Below are 13,604 nucleotides of genomic sequence, written 5' to 3' on the forward strand. Positions count from 1 at the left end.
TTCTTTAAATTTAAATATTTGTTAAAAATGCTAATTTCTGTAATAATAACAATAATAAAAACCCTACAGCACAAAACCCACATGTTAAAACTGAAGAAAAGAATGGCTTTCTATGATAATAAATGTGTAACAGACTGGAAAGTTTCTCTTTCACCCCTTGGGAAGGCACAGAACATATTGAAGTAACTTTTTATGCTGGTCTACTCACCTAGCTTCTCTGATGAGTTGGCTGTGGAAAGCCTAGATAGATGCAGAGCTCAATTAGTGTAGTGTATGTATCCTTGGATGTCAATCATTCCTGTTGAGAGGTGGGACTCGCAGGCTCTCAGTGCATTAATTAAGAGCTCATCTCAGCAGAGCCATCTTTCCACCTAAGGACCAAAAAGAAAGTTTTAATTAGATTTTTAAAAGCAAGTATGTCATATATGAAAGCAAGTGTAGTACTTTAGTTGGTATGTGAAGCAACAATTAGAAGGGAATATTCCAAACAACACAAAGGGCACCAGTTCTCAATCACCTGTGATGTTAGGAGTAGAAAGAGGTGGGGAGGTAATCATCAATCTCAAACATTGGCTTCATCCCTTGGACAGTGACTCCATGGAAATAACTGAAGTTTTGACTATGTTGTTTCATTGCCAACATAATTATTGGACCCCTGTCTAATTATCGACGCAGAGATAATGCTGATCGAGTGCAATTACAACGTTGAGGACAGACAGTATTTTTCTCTGATGGTTTGCTTTTTGTTCCAGGCTCGCTTCTGACTGAATATGCAATGGACAACACAATGCAAGTTCAGCAAAAGGGAGTGGAGAAACTTGCACAACACATCAATTTCATTGGTTCAGTGATGGAGTGAGTGTGCAGTTGCTGGCTAACCTAAAAATACAGGGACTCGAGAGAGGGAAAAACTAACCAGGCCCATTGGTGTCAGCTGCTTGAGAAAGGCTGTTCTCCTGGAATGGCTTGTGTGAGGCCATCAAACATACTCCTTAGGGCTCACTTGGTAAATAATAGATACATTATTGATTAAAATATTTATAAATTAAGGGAGGGCAAACAAATTTTAAAAGCTAGTTCAGATTCTAGAAGGGATATGTATCTACTAATAGCTATTAACCCCTCCCCGTCCAAAATTAAGAGGAGAGATCAGAAATCATGCTTGAGAGAAGGAAAACAAAGGAGTTTTCCAATGTCAATGAACAAGCAAATAGTAAAAACAAAAGGGAAAAATACCAGACAATAGAAACATTGCTATAAGTCCTAGAAATAATAAATAGATTACCAGTCCTTAATATTCCAAAAAATCAGCACTGGTAAAAGTAGATATGTAAAATTCTTGCTTTTGGACAGATTAAAAACAATGGAGAAGTATCAAACCAAGCACAATAAGCACAGAATAAATAGTGTAATAATTATAATGGTGATGCTAGCAGACAGGACTGGTACAATGGGCAGATGCTTCAGAATATGAGGAAAGCTCTGCTTACTGGCTCAGAATAACAGAATGTGTTCCAGTGTTTCTCACTGCTATTATATTGCATTTCGTTTTTCTAAGAGAGGGTGTTTAGGAAATCCAGTTACTGTATATGCTATAAATTTACCACCTAACTAGCAAACTTGACATGCACTGAATAACTGCAACAAACCTGACAAAAGAAACTATAGATTTTACAGGTATATGGTTCGTGCAGTATGTTTCTAAATGATAATGTACTAGGAAAACATTACTATATAGACAATTTGTCAGGAGAACAAAGCCAGAAAATAGTAACCCGTCATTTATGTTAATGTTCCTAAAGATATTTTATAATACTCTCTCAGCTTTTTCCTCTCACATATTTTCTCAGCTATTTTGCCTCATTTATTGTGCTGTATAGTGTTTATTATGCAATAACATATAGAAGTATTCCCCAGATACAAGTTGGCAGTTGTACTGTTTATACCAATCTTGTGGGCCTGATAACTTTATATAATATAGCATCCTACATTTGAGTACCATTATTCTGTCCTTCAATATATCTTTTTATTTATATTTAAGTCAGGGTATATTACAAAGTCAAATTACCTCCTGGGCATGTTGTACTCAAGGATGTCTATATCAATATACAATGTGTTGTGTTTCATGATTACTTGCATTTTGTTTACTTCAGAAATTTCTTTGGTTTTCAATCAATGTTTAACTTATCTCTGTGATAGACTGAGGATAAAACATGTTTCAATTAACTGACATTTAAGTCAGTTATGTTAAAGGAAAGACATCATGCTGTGTCTTTCCATGAGTTGTCAGCTTTCTGGTCCCTGCAACCCCCCACTCCACACTCTCGACCCCCTGAAGAAGTTAATGTTAGCCCTGTGATCTGAAGGCTCCTTCCAGTGACTTTGACCGTGGCTGCTCTGTTACACATTCCTTATCAGCACCAATGGGCTGTTTGTTGATTAAAAGTATGACTTAAGGAAGAGACTTTAGAGCAGGCAGTAAATCTTTGTGCTTTTAGCCAAAGATATACATTTTCTTACCACTTAATTTGTAGCTTCGTAATAACCCAATAGGACTTTGGATAAAAGTATGCCTTTTCCTGAATGAAAAATTCTTTGTGTTTTTATATGAAATGTTCTCAACTTAATGGGGCCTTTTAAAGTTAGCTAGGAGCTCTTGTAGCCTAGTGCATAAGGCATTTGACTGCTAACCAGAAGGCTGGTGGTTCCAACCCACCAGCCACTCCTCAGAAGGGAAATTGGTTGATCTATTTCTGTAGGGATACTGCCTCGGTAACACAAGGAGGGGTCACTATGAGTTGGATCCAATTTGACGGCAGTGAGCTTGTTTGTTTTTTGAAGTTAGCTAAAGCAGAAGTCCTACTCCAGTTATGACTACAAATATATGAGGATTTGTTACTTGCTCTGAAAGAAATCATTTGAATAATTACATAGTTACATGGTTCACATCTAGAACCTGTAAGAGGATAAGCATAATTCCCCTATATGCAAGTATATGAGCACACACATTTATGGACACACACACATTTAAAACTTAGATTAACCGTATTAAATAAATATTGAACAGAAGCCTTACAGAGGAATGTAATCAGCATTCCTAAAAGGAAATGACATCAGTTTTTCGAAGAGTCTCAGCGTTTGGGACTATACCAGATTGTTGCCTTCCTCCAATATTCTCATCTTAGAAAGTGATTCTTTGTTCAGGCTACGTACTTCTATTCTTTTCCCAGCAGCCACAGTGACAGTTGCAGGACAAGGAAGATGGCATTACTTCTTCCCCTGAAGTTTCGGTGACTCTATTCTAGATCCTGGCAAAATGGCAGTAGCTGTTTTTTTGTACCAATTTGGTGAAGTGGGTATGTAAAATATTAAGCACTCATAGTGACATGGAAGCTCAGTGTGCTTCTATTCAAACTGTAATGTGTTCACTCTTTTTAAAATAATAGCATAGTTGGAGCTGTAATTATTGGAGTTTTTATGATGTTTGGGTGTACACATTCATATGAAGCTATTTTGGCTCCAAGAAGATTCAGAGTGCATCTACTCATAAAATAATTTTTATCAGGTGTAGCAGTAAATGTTTCTCAACATTTAGTTAATTCATTTAGTGAAATAAGCCTAGCCAATATATATTAATTTGGCATATATTCTATACTCGAGAGACTTGTATCCTATCCAAAGGCAAATTATAATGAAGCTGTATATAAAATGACCCAGTTCTATGTTGTCTTATCTCTGGTGATTAAGTAAGAAAGAGCAGGTTTATTGTCTGACCTCCTCTTCACTCTTTGGGAGATTATATTAAAAAGAATAGAAATTCCTTATAAGAATATGTTGCGAGAAAAACATATGTAGACATTGAATTAGAGCTTTGGTTTTTAAAAAAATGCATGTAGCATTAATGGAATAAACTGTGATTTACAGTAGCATTTAAATGATAAAAAATACCAAATTTGAGTTTATTTTATGGGAGATTTTTATATTTCTATCAATGAAATTCCATGCAAAAATAATTACAGATACTAATTCAATCTGATAATGCCAGAGAAACACAAAGCAAGTCTTGTAATGACTATTAGAATATGTAGTTTTGGGCAATGGGACGGGGCTATGCTCTGCAAAATCTCTTTAAATAGATCTTTTCTTAAGCCACATAGGAGAAATGTCTGAGTGGGTTATCAGTCTTTTATTTTTGACATTTTATTATTTCATTTTAATGCTGAGATATTTTATTGTACATGAGCCTAGAGGTTTTCGGCTTTGATATGTTTATAAGACAGAATAATAAATAAATAATGATTTAGTCCAGTATTGATGTCAGGATTGAAGTGTTTTATATTTTTAAACCTTTCCCTCAATTCTGACTGAGGAAAAATGAATAGTTTATAGTTACTTTCCTGACTGTTAAATTATCAGGGGAAGAAAAATCCTGAAGTTCTATAGACATTAGATTCTATAAGTAATGTCAACTAATATCTGAGTATTGAATACTAAATTTACCAAATGGCTTTCTTGTAACTCTTTTTCAAGTTCAATGCAAGTTTCATAATAATGGAGGACCAGCAATTAATACACACATTTAGGAAAATATTCTAACATAATTGTTGCATTAAAAATAAATCATACTCTTATTATAAAAGGTTTGGAAGTTGGTGAAACTATCTGAAAACATTTTTGGCCTTACTTCACAGGTGTAAGCACATGGGGGAAAGCTGTATTTAATTATTTATTAAACTCTTGTTTTCCATGCCTGTCTTTTTGCATTTTAATGTACATTCTATATGTGGTCATAGTAGCATACGTTGCCTACACCTGTTAAATGAATTTTAATAATTTAAATGATTTTTTAAAGATTACTAGTAGAGATCTTTTTAATATTCCACAAATATTCAATACTTCCAAATAATCTTGTAAATGTCATGACATTTGAAAAGCTTTGCTTTTATCAGGCCATACTTTGAAGTTCCTGTAAAAACTACACACAGGAGAGTTTTAAGAAAGTTTTTGGTTATTCCATTTGTACTTGCTACCAACATTTAAGGCTTATGTCTCCTATTCTCAGATTTTTAATAACTCAAAGCAAGGAAAAAATGATACAAATTTTTTTTTTTTTTAGAGATCTAGAAAATCATGAGAGTTGGAGATGTATTTGTATTCATGTAAAAAGCAGCCCTGGTGGTGTGATGGTTAAGGACTTGGCTGCTAATGGAAAGGTCGGTAGTTTGTGCTCACAAGCAGCTCTGTGAGAGAAAAGACCTGGAGATCAGGTTCCACAAAAATTGTAGCCTTGGAAACCCTATGGGGCACTTCTACTCTGTTCTATAAGATCACTGAGTTAGAATAGACTCAATGCCACACAAGATCAACACACTCATGTAAAATTTGAATCACCTTGAAAAGTGGTCTTCTGCAGCTAAAATCACCTAAATCATAACTACAAATATGTGCACATATATATTTCTGTATACGCTGTGCCAACCAAAAAAATCATCAACTTCTTCCATTGCTAGTACTAAAAGAAGTGTGAATGTGATGGTGATGTATATGTGTAATGGTGTCAATGAGGCTTCACTTATTAATTTGTACATGTATTTATCTAGTCAATGAGTTTTTACCGTGTCCATAAACAAGTGTCAAAAAGGAGCCTGAGTGATGCAAGCAGTGTGTGATTGGCTGCTAAGCTGAAGGTTGGTGGTTTGAACCCACCCAGCAGCTGCACAGAAGACAGGCCTAGAGAACAACTTCCATAAAATGTACAACTAAGAAAACTAGATGGATCAGTTCTATTCTATAACAAATGAGGCTGCCACCAGTCAGAATTTACTTGATGTCAATGCTTAAACAAGTGTTCATCACTATGCTGTGTTCTGAGGATAAAGCAAAACAGATGTGGACCCTGCCCTCATGGAGCTTCCATTTTAGTAGATATATAGATGTAATTGTCGCTTAAAACTGTGATACGTTTACCCTGTCAGTCTCTATATTTATGTATCTTTTTTTGCAGAGGCATTCTGATATTCCTATCACTTTCCCACAGCATTTGAAAACACACTTTGTGTTGCAGTCTGATTTGCCACATAGGACGATGGAAAAAGCAATTCTAAATTACCGCTAGGCATTCAATGTAGAAAGAAAATTTCAAAGATACGTTTATGGCTTCATAATTAAATCTGGATGAATATGCCTGCTGGGAACTTCTGCAATAATAAAATAGAATGGCAGGTTCCAAACCTCAAACAAATAACTTTTCTTCAAAGATCTGAGTCACAGCGTATTAGTATTTAATAGATTTTGCATTTTTTAAATGAATAATGCTTGGATTCTATGGTAAGGAGTCTTGAATAATAATTCAAGTAATCTAAAAGGTGTTGAAAAAGCAAAGAATGGGAAGCAAACATTCAGCAACACAACTCTTGCAGAGACTGTAAGTGCTGGAAATAATAAAATGCCAGTGCTTCAACGTCAAATCTGGAGTTGCCCTTTCTATCCACCCCTATTGACTGGAAAAGGAGTCTTGGTGGTGCGGGGGTTCAGCGCTCCGCTGCTAACCAAAAGGCCAGCAGTTTGAACACCAGCTGCTTTGTGAGAGAAAGATGTGGTAATATGCTTCTGTAAAGACTGCTGCTTTGGAAGCCCTATAGGGAAGTTCTACTCTGTCCTACAGTATTGCTGTGGGTTGGAATCAACCCGATGACAATAGGTTTGGGATTAATAGACTAGAAGTTCAGGAATTACCTCCTTGGAGATTTTTTTTTTTTTTTTTGTCTTTCTACAGCGTAGCCAGTGCTATTAACAACATTCAAATAATAAGTAGTGATGCCTAGAAGACGTGACAATTTGGGGATAATACTGATGTTGACTCAAAGATTTCCATGTACTTAAGTTTTATCACAACTTAAAAAGGAAAGTGTAAGAATATACATCAATTTACAACTTCTCTTGAGATGTTAGTGAACTCAGCCACCTTTTTTTTTTTTTTCTTAATAAAAATCACATAAAAATGACAGTCTATGAAGATCAGCAACAGCTGGGGTTATAATGATAGCTATACTTCCCAGTAATTGAAAAATACGGCTTAAATCCCTTACAGAGAAGGTTTTGGAAAATAACTCCATTTCAAGTCACATTTAAACATAAATAAATTTCAGAAGATTGGACACAATTATACATTCATATCCATTTACATTTATTTACTTTTATCTATCTATCTGTCTTCAGAAGACAGGGAAAAATAAAATTCTACCTTCACACCTTGGCAACAAATGTAACTTGAAGAAATTACTCATATCATGATTTTAATTCTGGAGGTCCAAGGACAAAAATGCAACTCCCCATTTTCACCTGCATTTTCAGGCCATATAAAATCACAACACTTTAGAGTACTCTCAGAACATTCAGGCAATTCTAATTTGTGTCCATTCTCTTCCTTCATTTCCTTCTCAATAAATAATGGATAAAGCAACAACGGGTCTTTGTTGACTTTTTAATTCTTCTAATATACAAAAATTATCTCCTGGAAATAAATTAATGTCTATACAATAGTCTGCAAATGGTTTGAAAGTAATTTGATGGTTCTTAAGATGCTCTTCTGTTCTATTTTATTCTTTCCCCAATGAATCATTCTACTATCTCCTCACTCTATCTTTACCCCCTCCTCACTTCATCCTTACCTCATTCTCACCTCAAAACACAAGCTTATGTCACAGTGAGGCACAGAGAGTCATTTCATTATTTTTGTCTCTCTTTTCTTGGTTTGGCATCTAATTTTCCATTAACTGGAACTAACCTGACATATTCAACAGTACAAATGCAAATGTTATGCAAATCTCAAAAGGAAAGCTCTTTATACTGGAAATGCAATTGATAACTATGTAAATATAATAATTGTACTAATTGCTGTCCTACCTGATTTATGAAAAGGGTATTCTGGGTAAGTGGATTTTCAAAATAATGGCTGCTTAGCCATTTAAGAATCATTACATTTTTATTTTAACATCTTTGTTCAGAATCTTAAGAAAATGAAGAAGAAGGCATTATACACTTCTCAACATTAAGAAATTATCATAAGATATAAAATCAAAATCACCTCAATTGAGTTCATTGAGGGATGCTTCTAGATTCTATTAAAATATGTGAGACTTAGTTTGTCCTTTCACTAAATGGTCCCATATTACTATTTTGTGGGCTGTTTGTTTCTGCTGGGGTAATTTCTAAGTTCTCCAGTCATTTCTTATCATGGTCAGTGGCTATACATGCTTCTTATTATATAGCTCATCTATTCTTTTATTCCATCACCCATTCAGTCAATTCTCACAGTAAATTGCCATTGCTGTTGTGTTTGTTTTCCTCAGATTTCAATTAAGGCAAACTGGAAGATTAAACTGGGGAAACCTAGTAACTTGTTTAGTGTCTGATGAATAAAATATATGTAGAGAATTTTTTTCTTACTCACATTCTTTTTCCTTTCCCATTTAATTTTAGATTCCTTCTGTCTTTGAGGATTTTATGTAAGTTAGAGACTGATATATAAATAAAATACAGTCTGGCCATATCTCATTAATCTTATATGCTCCCTTAAGTTATAGAACTCACTCTTGCCCAGGGAGGTGAGATCACTGGAACAATCATTTTCAGTGTACAGTCTATTCATAAAAATGTTCATTTGCCTTTTAAACATCTTATAGATATGTAATACAGTGGACCACAGTACTTCTACTTCTTTTGTCTTATATATGTATGCCCATCAAAAAGAATGTTTGTTTCTCATAATCAGCCACCCCTGAAATGTCAACTCGATGTCATAAAAGCCATCCTAATACAACATATTAAATTGAAACCATACATCATCTTGCATAGAGTAGGCATTCAATAAATATTTGTTGGATTGAATTGAATTTTTAAAAACATACTTACTTACTAAATACAGTTAGTCATACATTAAAAGGAATCTTCATTAAGGAATCATTTATCAAGGATTCCTATAAATATCGTATATGTCTAGTCCATAAAATAATACAGAGCTTGAACATATTTCATGTTCAGTCACATGTTCTATCACAAAATGAATGTATTCTGAGTAAAGAACCAACAGACTCTCAATTGTCGTTCTGACATAGATCATATGTACAAAAGGGATTTGAATGATCACAATATATCGAATGCACGCTTTTATTTGGGTGGTCGACAACTCATAATGTATAATGGAAGATAATTTTTATGTTTTCTTTATAAATGCCCAGTTTGTACATTGAAAACTTTTGTTGAGGAACAGTCAGAAAAAGATGATTATCATAGATTTTATCATGTTAAATACATAAATTAAGCATAAGTCATATTGTTCACTTTGGTGCCTGCACAGCTTTAATCTCAAACTTCATTTTGGAAGTTGCATGTATTATTCATATGTACTAAGTCATACTGTTGCTGTTGTTGTTATGTGCCATCAAGTTGTATCCGACTCATAGCGACCCCTCCTTGAGTTTCTGAGGCGGTATCACTACAGAAGCAGATTGCCTAACCTTTCTTCCAAGGAGTGGCTAGTGAGTTTGAACCGCCAGCCTTCTGCTTAGCAGTCAAGTGCCTTAGGCACTATGCTACCAGAGCTCCTACTAGTAGCCTCTTAAAAATGTGTTCTGTGATTTGTAGGATGTGACTTTCTGTGTTGCTTATAAGATTTAAATCATATAGGTATAAAAACTATCTAAATAGTAAATTTTTTGCCTATCTTGAGAAATTTCAAAAACAAAACAAACAACAAAAAATCTACTGTAGCAAACTGCTAGTTTCTCCTTACCTCTTCCAAATCCATTCTCTCTTCTTCTTATGTGGTGGTTATGTTTGTGTGTCAACTTGGCTAGGCCTGGTTGAGTGGCTGGGCAGGTGGTGGTAGTTATTCCCCATGATGAGACTGGCAATCAACTCTATGGTGGGATCTACCACAAGCAGCTGAGTAGCTGCTTTGGGTATGTGGTCTGTTTCCCATATATAAGAAGCAGTTTTGGGCATGGTCTCTAGTTTATGGCACTCTTGAACCCTGCATGTAGCCATGTCATTGTTCAGCAGCCTGCCATGCTCTGCTGACCTTGGGACTTACAATGGACTTGAATTAATGACCTGCCGTGTGGTTTGGCATCAGGACTGTGCCTTTTCACTTGTCAACCTTGGGCTTGGCAGCCTCAGCAGCCAGGAGCTGTCTGAGTGAAGAAAAGCCTCTAGCTTCAGTGGGCCAGGAGCTGGAGGCAGGGCTGTACCCCAAGGCTGAGGGGCTTTCACGCAGCCCCTAGAGGGTGGCACTTTGAACTGGGACTTAAAGCCTCCAAATGGTAAGAATAAACTCTTGTTTGTTTAAGCCATCCCATTTGGGTTATATTTTATCAGAGTAGTACTAGATAACCAGAACATCCCAGATATATAGATGTCCATCTGGAGAATAATTTCTCAGCCTTTCTTGTAGGTAGTTTTCCCACATAATTAAATTCAGGCTGATGAAGTTTGAGCAATCATTTTTTTCCTGGACTTTGACACCCCTCCCCTCCCTTTGTCACTGAAGGATAGACACAGCAATGACCCTGCCCTGACCAAGTAGATGAAAATAACACCCTAGTTCTGGGATATCAGAAGGAGTCCTGGTGATGCAGTGTTAAGCACTAGGCTGCTGACCAAAAGGTTAACAGTTCAAACCCACCAGTGGCCCCACAGAAGAAAGATGCGGCAGTCTGCTTCTGTAAAGATATGCAGTCTTGGAAACCCTATGGGGAAGTTCTACTCTGTCCTACAAGGTTATTAGGGCTTGGAATTTACTTGACAGTAGTGGATTTGGTTTGTTTGGAGTTGGGATATGAGAGCAGCATGATGAAGAGATACCCTGTCAGTCTAGATCAGCTATATTGTCTCAAGAGAGAAATGACATCCTATGTAACTTGAGATGTGGGGATGCTAGTAATTCAGTGGTAGAATTCTCACCTTCCATGCTGGTAACCCAGGTTCAAGTCCCAGCCAATCCACCTCATGCATAGCCTCTACTCATCTCTCAGTGTAGGCTTGTATGTTGCTATGATGTTGAACATGTTTCAAAAGAGCTTCCACATTAAGATGAACTAGGAAAAAAATCCTGGTGATGTACTGCCAAAATCAGTGAAGGAAAGCCCTATGGATCACAACCACCTGATCTACGCAGGACCGGGCAGCATTCCCTTCTGTTATGCTTGGAGTCGCCATAAGTTAAGGGCTGATTCAAAGTTAGCTAACAACATCATTTAAGATACTGTGTCTTGGGATATCTTTTGTATTTTAACTTAATCTTTATCCCAATGTTGTTGTTGTTAGGTGCTGTCCAGTAGAATTTGGCTCATAATGACCCCGATAGCAAAGTAAAACACCTCATGGAGTGTTCTAGGCTATAAGTTTTATGGGAACAGATCCCTTGACCTTTTCTCCTGTAGAACCATTGGGTGGGTTTGAAACACCAAACTTTCAATTAGTAGCCAAGCTATTAACTGCTATGCCACTGTTGTTATTGTTGTTGTTATGTGCCGATGAGTCGGACCCGACTCATAGTGACCCCTCCTTGGGTTTCCGAGGCAGTATCACTATGGAAGTAGATTGCCCAAACTTCCTTCTGAGGAGTGGCTGGTGGGTTTGAACTGACAGCCTTCTGGTTAGCAGTCAAGTGCCTTAGGCACTATGCTACCAGAGCTCCTGCTGTGCCACTAGGGTGCCCTTTATCCTAATACATCTGTTAAAGATATGGTCACAAAAGTTTCTTCTGAATTATAAAAAAAACTGGATGGCATTTTCTTATTTTTCTGAAAGAAGTTTGAGTTTTCATTTATACACACACAGACACACACCTATATATATATATATATATATATATATATATATACACACACACACACACACACATATACATGTATATCAAATTCACTGCCGTGGAGTTGATTTTGACTCATAACGACCCCTCCTTGGCTTTCCGAGGCAGTATCACTACGGAAGTAGATTGCCAAACCTTCCTTAAGAGAAGTAGCTGGTGGGTTGAACCTCCAGCCTTCTGGTTAGCAGTCAAATGCCTTAGGCACTATGCCACCAGAGCTCCTATATATATGTATGTATGTATATATAGATACTGCCTCGGCAACCCAAGAAGGGGTTGCTATGAGTCAGGGCCAACTTGAGGGTACATAACAACAACAACAACATACATATGTATATATACATACATACACACATAATGTTAACAAGGAACTAAGCTACACTCTTTCATTTGTTCTTTAAGGAGGTGAGGAGGACAACGCAGACACCATGGGCTCTGCTTCCAGAGTAATCATGGGAAGCACAGTTAGATCATGCCATTCCTCTTCAATTGTTCAGGTAACTATCACTGGTTCCTGACAATATTTGGAGATCAAATGCCACCTTCTCCTGAAATAATATTCTGACTTTTTCAAATAGACATAATTTCTCTTTTTTCTGAATTCCCACTGAGTTTTACCTGCATGTGAGACTTTTCAGCATTTTTGTAATTATGTATGTGCCTTTACTATTCCCTACTAAAATGTAAGGTTCCTCACTAAATGATTTATATCTTATTTCTTTTACAGAACTCACAGTATTTTGTAGGTACTTAAAGCAGTATAAGGATATGTTGATTATAGCAGTGAATGAAAATAATTCCCATTTATTAAATAAATAAATTTATTTATTTATTAAATAAATAAATAAAAATAAGAAATTAAATAAAACAACATAATAATGTAGCTTAGATGTAAAACACATTTTACGTTTATCTAGAAGCCATATAAACCCATAATAATAATAATAGTAATTAATAATAACTTTTTCCTTTTTTGCCATTCATTGTAGACACAACTAAATGACATAAATATCAGACAGAAAGAGCAATTTTCTTTTAAATTGAACATTCCCTTTCTTTAACAGTTTCTAGATAAAATTTTTAAAAGGCAAGAACATGACTTTACTGTAAACTCTAGCTACATTATACTGTTAATTGCATAAAGATCAGACTGAACTGATTTTGGTGGGAAAATCTATAAGCAATTTTAAAAATCATGTCTAATATTTACTCAGTGGCTATCTTATTTACTAGAATTTATAAGATCAAATTATGTGTCGCCTTCCCAAATTAAGGCATAGTAGATTCTTGATTGATTCTGAAATTAATGTTAGCATTAGATATCAAATCTATGAGTTTTCAGTTGATCCTTTTTTAGCTTAGCCTCAGTCTAATTAGAAGTTGTTGATTATAAATACACATTTTTAACTTGTTCTTAATACTGAATGGTTTGGGAGCCAGCATAGAAAAGTTTCAAACACTTATGTAGTTTTATATTTTTATGTTCTCGATGTAGTGCCTAAGGCATTTGACTGCTAACCAGAAGGATGGTGGTTCAAATCGACCAGCCATTCCTCAGAAGGACAGTTGGGCAATCTACTTCAGTAGCGATACTGCCTTAGAAACCCAAAGAGGGGTCGCTATGAGTCAGATCCAACTTAACAGCAGTGAGTTTGGCTTTTTGAATCCTCAATTGTCTTTATGTTCGTCTCTGGAAATATTCTAGTAAATTTGACTTAAATCATAAAATATA

The sequence above is a fragment of the Orycteropus afer genome, unplaced genomic scaffold, assembly GCF_000298275.1.
Source record: "Orycteropus afer afer isolate SDZICR_OR568_19922 unplaced genomic scaffold, OryAfe1.0 scaffold00073, whole genome shotgun sequence".
Taxonomy (NCBI): domain Eukaryota; kingdom Metazoa; phylum Chordata; class Mammalia; order Tubulidentata; family Orycteropodidae; genus Orycteropus; species Orycteropus afer.